This window comes from Sorex fumeus, unplaced genomic scaffold (assembly GCF_029834395.1).
Source record: "Sorex fumeus unplaced genomic scaffold, SorFum_2.1 ptg000086l, whole genome shotgun sequence".
Classification (NCBI taxonomy): Eukaryota; Metazoa; Chordata; class Mammalia; order Eulipotyphla; family Soricidae; genus Sorex; species Sorex fumeus.
This window is the reverse complement of record NW_026606143.1, coordinates 36432617-36445551: the sequence shown is the minus strand read 5'-3', so window position 1 is coordinate 36445551 and position 12935 is coordinate 36432617. Positions and strand designations below refer to the sequence as shown.

Sequence of the window (12935 nt, the reverse complement as noted above, 5' to 3'; positions counted from 1 at the left end):
CCCCGCTCATGAATCGTTTAATTAAAAGTTTGGAACTTGTAAACTGTTGTGTTTTTACTTTTTCGTTACTTAATACCCAAAAAACAGGAGAGGTGGGGGGGGGGCTGGCGGAGATATACTTGACAGTCTAAGCCAGAGGTGAGTCTCTGGCACCCCGTTCTCTTAAGTACAACACTGGAAGAGACCCCCGGGTCCCCAGCAAGACCCATGGGTAGCCCCCACAAAGAAAGTACCAGAAAGGGAGAAGGATGGGCTTCTAGCAAAATTCTCCCCACTCTTGTGTGGAATTTGGGGGAAGGGAGTGTTTTGTTTGGGGCCACACCTGGCGGTGCTCAGGGATGGTTCCTGGGGGGGTTCGGGTACCATAAAGGGGTCCCTGGAATTACCCTGGGTCAGCCATGTGAAAGGGAAGCGTTCTACCCGCCGTACTGTCCCTCGAGGAGAAACAACCCAGAATCCAGAGTGATAGTACAGTGGGGAGGTCACTTCCCTTCACGTATCAACCCGGGTTTGATCTCCTGCACCCCAGAGGATTCGCCCGAACATTATCTAGGGACACCCCCGAGCCCGGAGCCAGGAATAAGCCAAGAATTTTTAAAAATCACCGCGGCGGCCGGATAGTGCAGCGGGTAAGTCACGAGTCTTGTCGCAGCCGGCCCGGGTCCTGACTCCAGCGGGCCGCCCGTTCCCTCGAACCCGGCAGCAGCGAACCCAGAACTCCCGTTGTTTTATTTTTAATAATCCCTTCCAAATCTTTTTTTTTTTTTTTTTTTGCGCCACAGCCCCGGCTCTGCGGGGGCTACTTTAGACTCGGTGCTCCCGACGGTGCTCTGGGCGGACCAAGCAACCAACGCCGACAGGGAAAATCCATCCCTGGGTCGGGTCCAGTGCGATCTCCCCAGCCGCCCACCCCCCCCCCCTCCTGCGACCCTCCTTGTGTGTCCTGCAGGTGGGTTTGGACGGGGCGGGTCCACCGAAACTGCACAAAGGGTCTGGGGGCTACTGCTGGAGACAGGGGGGTTGGCGATCCGGGCTCGGGCTGCGGTCACCTGCCCCAGACAGTCTTGGGTCAGGCCGTGCGGGTGGCCCAGACAACCTAGAAGGGGGGGCATGGGATGTGCGGGGGGGGGGAAGGGGGAGGCGCCAATTTCTTCCGGGCGCCACGAGGCGGCTGAGCCCCCTACAGCCCCCTGGCGGCGGCGAGCACGGCACGGAGGGAGTCTCGTGGCTGGGCGTGCGACATCCGGTTTTTGGCTGTCGGCTTCGAGCGAGGCGCAGTGAGGGAGGACGCCCCGAAGTGCTCGGTGCTCCTGGGCCCCGGAGCGGCCGGAGGTGCCTGCCTTGCACCCCGGACTCCGAATCTCAGGCCCGGAGTCCCCGAGCACTGCTTGGGAGTCTGGCCAGCTTCTGAGAAAAAGGTAAGAGTTTTTTTCCCCCCTTTTTATTTTATTTTATTTATTATTATTTTTTTTTTTGCGAGCTGAGGGCATTCGGGCCACACCCAGCAGGGCCCAGGGGCTACTCCGGCCGGGCGGCTCTCGGGGCACTGCATGCGGTACGGAGGGGTCAGACCTCGGCCTCGGGAAGCTTCGTAACCCCGTATTGTGTCTCTGGCCCCTAAAAAAGATTTTTTTTTCTTCACGCAGTAATTCCAAAGAACTAAAAGCCAGAAAAGGAGTATTTGTACACTCTGGCGGATAGGCAATTTTTTTTCCTAAGAGCCAAGTGGTAAAAAGTCACTTTACAGGTCGACAGATGAACAAATCCTTAGCGTAATTATGGGATTTATTCGGTTTTTCAAAGGAAAGAAATTCCGAGCGGAGACATAGGACCGTGGGGGGGGGCAGTGGGGGCTGGGGGGCCGCTTGCTTGCCCGCGGCCGGCGGTGTTCGATCCCCGGCACCGAGCACCGCCGGGTGTGGTCTTAAAATAAACTATAAAGGCACAAAAAAAAAGTGGACGGAGACGATGGGCAGTTCTGGAACTGTGGAATTAGAAGTAAATTGAACAACTTCGCTTGTAGTTGTTTGTTCGGGGACCCACCCGGCGGTACTCGGGGACGAATCCCCGCTTCCGCGCCCAGACGCCGTTCCTGGCGGTGCTCCGGGGACCGAGTGGGGCAGCCAGGGATCGAACCGAGGTCGGCGGCATTAGCCCGCGTATTATCTCTTGCGGCGACGAGACGAGCGCGGCAGGGCTGGAGCAACTGCGAGATCTAGACTTTTCCTTTGGGGATTTTGAGCGGCGTGAAGTAAGGCGCAGGACCTACTCTGGCCTCAGTGCTCTCCGACAGCATCGCTTGGGCCACCAGAGCAGAGCCTGAAACGGCCCCGAGTCTAAATTAGCCCCCCTCCCCCGACTCCGAAGACCGGAGGATATGGTGGGAAAGTGATTTTTAAATTATTTTAAGATTATTTTAAATAATTTAAATGATTATTAATAGTTAAAGGTAAAGGTAAAGGTAAAGGCCCTCCCGTTGATCGTCGATTTGCTCGAGCGGGCCCAGTAACGTCTCCATTGGAGACTTTGTTGTTACTGTGTCTGGCATATCGAATACTCTCGGTAGCTTGCCGGGCTCTCCGAGAGGGGCGGAGGAATCGAACTCGGGTCGGCCATGTTGGCCGCTTGTAATTAATAATAACAATTGAAAGCGATTTTTAAATTTATTATTTCAAAAACCGGAACAGCCCCGAGTCTAGATTAGCATCCCCTCACTCCGAAGACCGGAGGATATGGCGGGACAGTGATTTTTAAATTATTTCAAAAATAAAAAACCGGGACTGCCCAAGTCTAGAATAGGCGGCCCCACCCCCCCCTCCGAAGACCGAGGGATATGGCGGGAAAGTGATTTTTTAAATTATTTTTTCAAAAAATATTTTTAAATAATTTAAAATAATCGTTAATAATTATTAATAATTAACTTGTCGTTAATAATAATTTTAAATGATTTTTAAATTTATTATTTAAAAAACCAGAACAGCCCCGAGTCTAAAATTGCCCCCCCCCCAGACCGGGGAATATGGCGGGAAAATTATTTCGAAATTATTATTTCAAAAATAAACAACCCGAACAGCCAGCCCCGAGTCTAGAATAGCGCACTCCCCCCCCTGAAGACCGGGGGCCATGGCTGGAAAGTGATTTTTAAATTATTATTTCAAAAATAAGCAGGATAGCTCCGAGTCTAAATTCGCCCCCTCCCCCAAGACCGGGGAATACGGCGGGAAAGTGATTTTTAATTTGTTACTTTACAAATAAACAACCGGAGTGGCTCGAGCGATAACACAGCGAGTAGGGCGTTTTCCTTGCACACGGCCAACCCGGTTCGATTCCCAGCATCCCATATGGTCCCCCGAGCACCGCCAGGAGTAACTCCTGAGTGCAGAGCCAGGAGGAACCCCTGAGCATCGCTGGCTGTGACCCAAAAAGCAAGCAAGCAAATAAATAAATAAACAACTGGAGCTCAGGGCACACTCCTGCCGGGCTTGAGGGAGCATATGGGCTGCCAGGGATTGAACCCGCTACATGAAGTCAAATAAAATCAAAACTAAAATTTTAATCATATTTAAAATTTAAAATTTTTTAATTTTTAAAAAATTTTTTAAGATTTTAAATTTTATTTAAAATGAAAGAATTTTTAAATTTTATTTAAAGTTTTAAAAAATTAAACATTTTAATTTTTCTAACACAATGCAGTAATTCCACGCATGGGCATTTACCCATTAAGAACTGAAAGCAAAAAGAAGGCGTCTTCGTATACCCAGGCTAAGAAGCAATTTTATTTATAATACCCAAAAGGTAAAATTCACCAACATGTCTCCAGACTGACGACAAATAATTAATAGTAAATAATTAGCAACATAATTATTGAATTATTCGGGTGTTTTTTTTTTGCTTTTGGGTCACACCCAGCATTGCACAGGGGTTACTCCTGGCTCATGCACTCAGGAATTACTCCTAGCAGTGCTCAGGGAACCATATGGGATGCTGGGAATCGAACCTGGGTTGGCCGCATGCAAGGCAAATACCTCCCTGCTGTGCTATTGCTCCAGCCCCGAATTATTTGGTTTTTTAAAGGAAGGAAATTCAGACCCAAGCTATAGTGCAACCAACAAGGCGCTTGCATTGTGCAAGATTGTCCTTGCACACCATCAGCAGAGGTTCGTTCAATTCCTGGGACCTGGATGGTCCCCCAATCCCCAGCCAGGAACAATCCCTGAGATGCAGAACTAGGAATAAGCCTTGAGCACCAGTGGGTATGATCGTCCCCCCACCGCCAAAAAAATAAAATTATAGCAGAGCAAAGAATGATGGTCAAGAGGGCCTGGAGGGATAGTTATTGAACCGCACAGTTTATAAGTAGCTAAAATGATAAAATTTTGTGAATATTTTTTGGTTTAGGGGTCACACCCTCTGGGGCTCAGGGGTTACTCCTGTCTGCACTCAGGAATCACTCCTGGTGGGCTCCAAGAACCATATGGGATGGGGGATATTGAATCCAGGTCAGCGAGTGCAAGGCAGACGCCCTCCCTGCTGTACAGCCCCTAAATTTTTGTTTTATAATTTACAGTTAAAAATATTTATTGCAGGCCAGAGCAATAGTAGGGCAGGTAGGGCTTTTGCCTTGCACTTGGCCAACCCAGTTTCAATCCTAATACCCCATCTGGTGGTCCCAAGCCCCATCAGGAATATCCCACCACCCCATACGGCTCCTCAAAAAAAAATTGTAGCAGCACAAGGAATGGTGGTTAGTAGGGGCCAGATGGAGAGAATGGGGAGTTATCAAACTGTACTGTTATTAGTAGCTAAAATGATAAATTTGTGTCTTATTTTTTGTTTTTGGGACCACACCCAGGGCTAAATTATATAAATAAATTTAATAATTTAAAATTATTATAAATTAAATAATTTAATTATTAATTACACCCACTGCCCTGCTTTGAGCACTGCCCAAACACCAACCCCTGGGAGAAAAAGCAGAATTTAAAAAAAAATACTCGACAAGAAAAAGAGTAAAAAACTACTCATTCTATAGAAACTACTAGTTGAAAATAACATTTCCTTTGCAGGGGACCGGACTGCTTAACACATGTAATTTATTTTTCACCTGCAGCATCTATAAGTGCATTCCACTAATAACAGATGGGGTTGGAGCAACACCTGGGGCTTAGAATTCACAATGTTTTTATTGGTTGGTTTTCTTTGGGGTCCACACCCAGTAGAGCTAAGGAGTAAGCCCTGAACATTTCTGGGTCTCACCCCGAAATAGCAGCAACAGCAAAAAACGTTTTTTGAACAACTTCTGTTGAAAAAACGGTTTTTGAACAACTTATGTTGTGTCCAGTGGACCATGATTTCTCACCCCTGCAGGTTACAGCAAACCCAGGCTCCCAGACAATTAAAATTACAAATAAATCTGATTCATTTGGTACAAGGAAGCACCCGAGGGTCAGTCTGAGTGAAAACATGGACAGCAAATGTTTTACCTCCTAATATCCCCCCCTCAAGGTCTTTTAAAGCACACCCCCACATCTCCTGCAACCATAACAAAGGCATAACAAAATTACCTCCCACATTTGGAGCAAAAATAGGACTCTATAGGCAGCTGAGACTGGGCTGTATCAACAAAACAACTTGCTGCATTGTTTGAAACATCACATTCTTTCCCTTTTATCTGCAGTCTGGGAAAAAGCTACACTTTTTTTTAAAAAAAATAAGAGTAAATATTTATTTTATTTGGAGGTGGGGTTGGGTCACAGGCTTTTGAAACATCCCTTTGTTTCCCCTTTATTTGCAGTCTGGGAAAATACTTCATTTTTGTTGTTGTTGTCAATAATTGTTTATTTTCTTCTTGGGTAGGGTTGGGCCACACCATGTGATGCTCAGGGGCTACTCCTGTTTCTGTGTTCAGGGCTTGCTCCTGGCCGGAAGTGCTCGGTCAGCTGTGTGCAAGGCAGGTACAATCTTTCAGTTCTCTCCTGCTTAACTGTAACCCTCCTCGACCTATTCTGCTCTCCTGGTCTATGTATCTCTTCAAACATAGCTTTTACATATAGCTTCACGTTAGGAATTGGGAGGCCGCCTGCCTTGTCTTTTCTTCCCAGGGTTTACCTAGCTATTCGTGGTTCCATATACTTTTTTCCCTTTAGGACGAACCTGGAGTGATAGCACAGTGGTAGGGCGTTTGCCTTGCACGCAGCTGGCCTGGCCGAGCCTGGTTCAATTCCTCCACCCCTCTTGGAGAGCCCGGCAAGCTACTGAAAGTATCTCGCCTGCACGGCAAAGCCTGGCAAGCTACCCGTGATGTATTTAATATGCCAGACACGGTAACAACAAGTCTCACGATGGAGACGTTACTGGGCCCGCTTGAGCAAATCGATGAACAATGGGAGGACAGTGACAGTGACAAGATGAACCTGGTGATGCTTGGGAAAACAGGCGATGCTGAGGATTGAACCTGGGTCCAGGTGCAAGCATGCACTTAGTCCTGGAGCTCTGTCTCCGGCCCTCCATGTATGTTTTTTTTAAATTAGATCCCTGATGATTGTGAAGGCCACATGGAGCAATGCTGTGTTTCTGGGCTCCAGATTACTTGAACCTGTTGGTGGCTGCTAGGGTCAGACCCAGCGCGGTTAGGGGTGGGGCATGTAGCTAGGGCCTCACCCTTGCAGGATGCGCTGCGTGACTGTGTCCTCAGCCCTTCTAGGTGGATTTCTAGAGTGCTTGTGTTCACTTGGTAAAAAAGGGCCACTGGAATCTTGAAAGGCGTTGTACTGAACTATAGATGTATTTGGGGAGTATTGACATTTACAATATTAATTTTTCCATTTCACGGACACCAGCTGCGTTTCCATTTATATGTGTTGTCTCTAATTTCCTTCAATATCTTCTTGTCAGAGTAGAGATCTTTTACTTCCTTGGTGAAACTTATTTCTGGGTCTTGTATTTTTTTTTTTTTGCCCAAAGAATATTGTTGATTCCGCATAAATGTGTTCCTGTTCTTTATTTTTTTTTCTCGTTCTGTAATAGACTGTCATATTTTTCTTGATGTTTTGGTTGAGGAAACATGCTTAAATATTTAAACATATTGAAATGTATGTTTAACTATGTGTGCCGAATGGCAGGTGGCTTATTTAAGAGCAGTCCTATTCGATCATGGGTAATTTTTCTTTGATGGGTTATCTGTACTTGGCACTTAGAAAGACAGACAAAGTTGGAAGCTTTGAGGATGCAGCAGGTGCACAAAGATGGTTTGGCTGTGACAGAATTTGTTTGTTTGGGGGTCACACCTGGTGATGCTCAGAGCTTACTCCTGGTGGCCTCTGGGGACTATATGGGTGATAGGGTTCAAACCCGGGTAGGCCATGTGCAAGGCAAATACCCTACCCACTGTACTATCTCTCCAGCCCTGAGACAAAGTTTTTTTTTATTTTTGGGTCACACCTGGTGATGTTAAGGGGTTCACTCCTGGCTCTGCATTTGGGAATGACTCCTGGCAGTGCTCAGGGGACATTATTGGGATGCTGGGGATCAAACCCAGGTAGGCTGCATGCAAGGCAAACACCCTCTCCGCTGTGCTATCACTCCTGCCCCAAGACAGAATATTGTTAAGGTAAAAAAAATACTAGCATAGAATTTTTCAAAAAATATATTAATGACAGGGAAGACATGATCATTACCACAATGAGATCCGAGTACCAAATAAAATTTAATGCAATATATTTTAGATGCCAGAGTTAATAACTTATTTATGTAAATGAGAGTAGGCATTATATTATATTGCATTAAGTGATTTGAATTTCTTTACATAGATTAAAATTAACTTTTATTTGCGACTTGATATGCCAAACACAGTAACAAGTCTCACAATGTTATTGGGCCCGCTGGAGCAAATCAATGAACAACGGGAGGACAGTGACAGTGACAGTTTATTTATTCCTGATATTTCCTTTAAGTTTTGTTGGAGCAAGCAAATATGAAATAAATTTGTTACGTGTCTTCCAAGGGAGCAGGCCAGGGAATGGGAAGAAAGCCGGGAACATTGATGGAGGGAAGGCCACATTGGTGGTGGGATTTGTATTGGTACACTGTAGGCTTGAAACAGCTCTATTATGAATAATTTTGTAAGTCATGGTGTCTTTTTGTTTTTTTGGATCACACCCAGCGATGCACGGGGGTTGCTCCTGGTTCATGCACTCAGAAATTACTCCTGACGGTGCTTGGGGGACCGTATGGGATGCTGGGAATCGAACCCGGGTCTGCCGTGTACAAGGCAAATGCCCTACCCACTGTTCTATTGCTCCAGCCCAAGTCATGGTGTCCTAACAAAAATAGATTTTAAAAACTAATCTTTCCAAGTTTAATACCCATTCTAAAATTAAAAGATAAAATTATTGTAAAAATTTAAGATTATTGGAGTTAATATTAAGATAAACTATGTGTAACATCCAAGATTGTTAAGAATGTACTTCAGGTACCAGGAGGTCTGCTCCACGGCTTGGAAGCCGGCAGCACATGCTGGGGAAAAAGGCAGCTCAGATAGAGAAGGGAACACCAAGTAAAGGATTTTTGGAGGACTCGCTGGGGTTGTGAGATGCGTGCTGAAAGTAGACTATAGGCCGAACACGATGGCCACTCAATACCTCTATTGCAAACTATAAGACCCTCAAGGAAAGAGTGAGCAAAAGGGAATGCCCTGCCACAGAGGCGAGGGTGGGGTGGGGTGTGGGGATGGGAGGGCTGCTAGGATCATTGGTGGTGGAGAATGGGCACTGGTGGAGGGATGGGTACTCAATCATTGTATAACTGAAATCCAAGCACGGTAGTTTGTAAATCCACAACTGTACTTCATGATGTTTCACTAAAAAAAAAAAAGAATGTACTTCAGAGAGATAGCTTAATGGACTTTAATTTTAGCATTTCAAGATGATATCTTCTAAAAAAAATCAAGTGAGGGCCAGAATTATACTACAGTGGATAGGACGTTTGCCTTGCACATGGTCATGCAGGTTTGATCCCCAGCACCTCATATGATACCCTGAGCCCCATCAGGAGTGATCCCTGAGCTGAAATTACAGCTGGAGGTTATAGTACATTTCTATTTTTAGGCAGTGATATAAAAAGTTAAAGATAAAAAAAATATTGAGTAAATAATGATGAAAATTCTATATCCCAAGAACTGGTGTCCTGAGCTCAATTAAATTAACTAATTAACTTGATTTTTTTTTTTTTGCTTTTTGGGTCACACCCAGCATTGCATCGGGGTTCCTCTTGGCTCGTGCACTCAGGAATTACTCCTTGCAATGCTCAGGGGATCATGTGGGATACTGGGAATCAAACCCTGGTTAGCCACGTGCAAGGCAAATCGTTCCAGCCCCTTAACTGTTGATTTTTTTAAAACATTTTTTTGCTTGAATGAAGTTCTAGTATTTATAATTTTTAACTACATTTAATATTCCAACACCAACCCCACCCCCATTACACCCTCCCACCACCATATTTTGAATGTCTCCACCCCGACCCCCAAAGCTACTCCCAAAAGCAGGGCCTAAATAATTTATTTTGTATAGTTTGTTATGAATAATCTGCTCAAAATGATCCTAAAAGTTTCCTTAAAGGAAAGTTGTGTGAAGATAATTGTATTCCACCCTTAGGCCATTAAGCTCTTGTCATAGTGGTGGCGTAGAGTTATGAGATGTCCCTCCAGAAATTCTAAAATTTTATAGCACAGCGGTAGGGCGTTCGCCTTACAAGCGGCCAACATGGCCGACCCAAGTTCGATTCCTCCGCCCCTCTCGGAGAGCCCGGCAAGCTACCAAGAGTATTCGATATGCCAGACACAGTAACAACAAAGTCTCCAATGGAGACGTTACTGGGCCCGCTCGAGCAAATCGACGATCAACGGGAGGGCCTTTACCTTTTAAATATAGTGATACAGCTGAGGTTAATGTAATTTTTTTTAACTGGATGTGACTTTGGGGTCCGAAAGCATCTCTGTGGGGTGTTGCTCGTGTTGCTCTCTCCCGAGTTTTGTGAGTCTCTGGACCATGGCCATTAATGAGCTTGTATGGCGCTAGAGGCAGTTTGTGGGCGTGACTTCCAGGCTACCAGAAGCGTAGGGATTTGGGGGGCGGAGGAGGTTACCGATTCCTGACTCCATGCAAACCTGTAGGTTTTGGTCACAAGTTCCGCAAACCTGGGTTTTTTCAGCAAATTCTCTTGTGGACAAGGCCCGTTTGAGCCTGTGGAAGTCAGCCGTGAGTGTGGCGGTGATTGAGTTCTGGAGTTTTTCAGCTTCCGGGGCTCTGTTAGGATGGGTGGGGGGATTCACCCACCCTTTTCCGGGTTGACCCGGGTGAGACAGCCTGGCACAGGATCTGGAGACATCTCTGCAGCATGTTGCCTAATTGTTGATTTTTTTTTTTTTGCTTTTTGGGTCACACCCGGCAATGCACAGGGGTTACTCCTGCCTCTCTACTCAGAAATCACTTCTGGCGGTGCTCAGGGGACCATATGGGATGCTGGGAATCGAACCTGGGTTCGGCTGCGTGCAAGGCAAACACCCTACCTGCTGTGCGCTCTCTCCAGCCCCAATTGTTGATTTTTTAAATATTTTTTTGTTGTTTTTTTGGGCCTGCACCTGGCGATGATCAGGGCTTGCTCCTGTATCTGTACTCAGAAACAACTTTTGTTGGTGCTTGGGGGACCCTAGGAGGGGTGCCAGGGACTGAACCCAGGTTGGCTGCATGCAAGGCAAGTGCCCTACCCGCTGTGCTGTCTCCGTGGCCCTCAAATAAATTGCTTTTAATTCACTAAAACCCCAAATGTGAGATACCAGTTAAGAAACAAGTTTGTGACTGGCATACATCACGAAGAACAAAAACCAACCAGTGTTGGAATGAATGTGGGTCTTCAGTAGGAAGCTTGCCCTGGGAGATGGGGATTGCCCGAGGTGGGGCAGAAGGACACCAGGACAGTTGTGGAGGGGAAAGGACAGCTCTAGGAAGGGGGGCAGTGGTACAGTGTTTTATGCTTGAATTAGCAGGTGTAAATCACCGCACCCGAAAAGAAATCCAATTGGAAAGCAAAATGAATCAAGATTTGAAAGGATGATGAGAGGAACTGCAATTTCCAAGCGCCGGCAGAGTCTGCTTTGGCTAAGTGCTTGCCGGGGCTACTCTTTCTGTGTTTGCAGATGGGGAGACGCTCTCACGCATGTGACATGTTGTGCGGATAGAACTGGCTTGCACCCCTGCTGAGCGGCCTTGCGCTGGGGCCTCCGCGCAAAGGCACTTCAGCAGGCGAAGGCCACCCGCAGACTCCCTGCGGATTTGCAGTGTCCCCAGCCTTTTCAGTTTCCCCAGCATTTGTTTCCCTCGGGTCTGGTTAGATGCACAGGCTTGGAAATGACTAGGATGGAGAAAAGCTTTTCGTCAACTCCCAAATCACAATCCGGGAGCTGTGGGGTCCAAGGCTGGAGCACTTGAGGACCGCAGAGAGGGTGAGGGGAGAAGAGTGAACCAGAGCTTTCACCTTGGTTTCCAGGGGAACGGGGTTGGGATTGGCTAGTTGTACGAACACCAGCCAACTCAGCAGCAGAAAGGCTGACCCATGTCCGCTGGTATTCCTGGCCTTGGGGTGATCGGGGCAAGGAAATCATCACCCAAAGGCACAGTGCCCACCCTCTAGATGAGGTGGTTGGGGTTTGGGGTCCCCTCTAGTTTGCAGGGGAACGGCACTGCCAGTCCTACTTGTTAGAGCTCTCCAGCAATTAGCCAACTGAAGTGTCAGCACGACCAGGATATCAAAGCCTCGCATAGAGAAAGGAGAAAATAACGGGAACAAGCCCTTGAGCACTCAGGAGCCTGGACGCAAACCTGGGCTTGACCAGCTCTGGTGCGCATGGAGAGCTTCAGCCTCTAAAAGCGGTGAGTCCGGCTCCCGTGAGGCGCGGGCACCTCTCCCTGCGTGCGGACCGCGAGCTCCAGCCTGGCAGGAAACAGACCCCTCAACTGTTGTGTAAGGAATTCTGTTCCGAGGTGTTTCTCTGATTCTAAGTGCTCAATGTTAGTGCAGAGTTACAGCGACAGAGGTTTCGTAAGTACCGATCGGGTGTTTCACTTTTCATCATGTTCCTTTGCAGTTCCAGAGGAAGATGTCAATGGTTTTCCATAGTTAATTTTTGCCTCTTCTTTAGTTAGGAGAACATCACAGGGAGCTGCAGGAATTGGTGAACACGTTGCCATCCATTAAACATAAGGTAATATTTCTTTTCTTTTTCTTAATTGCCTGCATCGTCTTTTCTGTCTCCAGCTCAGAGTGGGACACTTTGGGCATCGGGGTGTAATTTAGGTGGACTGTTTCCAGGGGCTTCTAGAGCGTTGTCTTAGGGCAAGGGTCCCTAAGGATGCTTGGGGAGGGAGGCCCCGAAGCTGTGGCACATGGTGGGACAGAGGGATCCCATTTGGTGGGCCCTGGTTATCTTCAGCCCATTGCCATGTCACTGCGCACTGAGGCCACTTCACTAGTGTCAGCCTGACCCTGCTCTTTTGAAGTCCCTGTGGAAAAAATGGTCAGACATTCGTTATTCTGTGTTTAGAATCCCCAAGGGGTGGCGCCTTTAGGAGAACACACACACACACACACACACACACACACTATACATATACATATATATATATATATATATATATAGAGAGAGAGAGAGAGAGAGAGAGAGAGGAGATTTCTATAAATTCTATAAATCTCTCCTGGAAAGGGAGACTCCTTGTTCCTGCAGCTCTTCATGCCACTTCCTGTCTCCCCCGAGTTTATCTGGTGTCAGCTCAGCAGGGCATAAGAAGGAGAAGCATGCTGCTTTGCTCCCACTGAGGAGTTGGAGACAGACAGACAGACACACACACACACACACACACACACACACACACACACACAGGGCA

The 12935-nt window shown here is 47.0% G+C and overlaps 1 protein-coding gene across 1 annotated transcript in view; it reads left to right on the top strand.

The window, feature by feature from the left end:
* Positions 1–12935, top strand: part of CA5B (carbonic anhydrase 5B) — a 120595-nt gene that overhangs the window by 23665 nt on the left and 83995 nt on the right. The gene's annotated exons all lie outside the window — the stretch shown is intronic.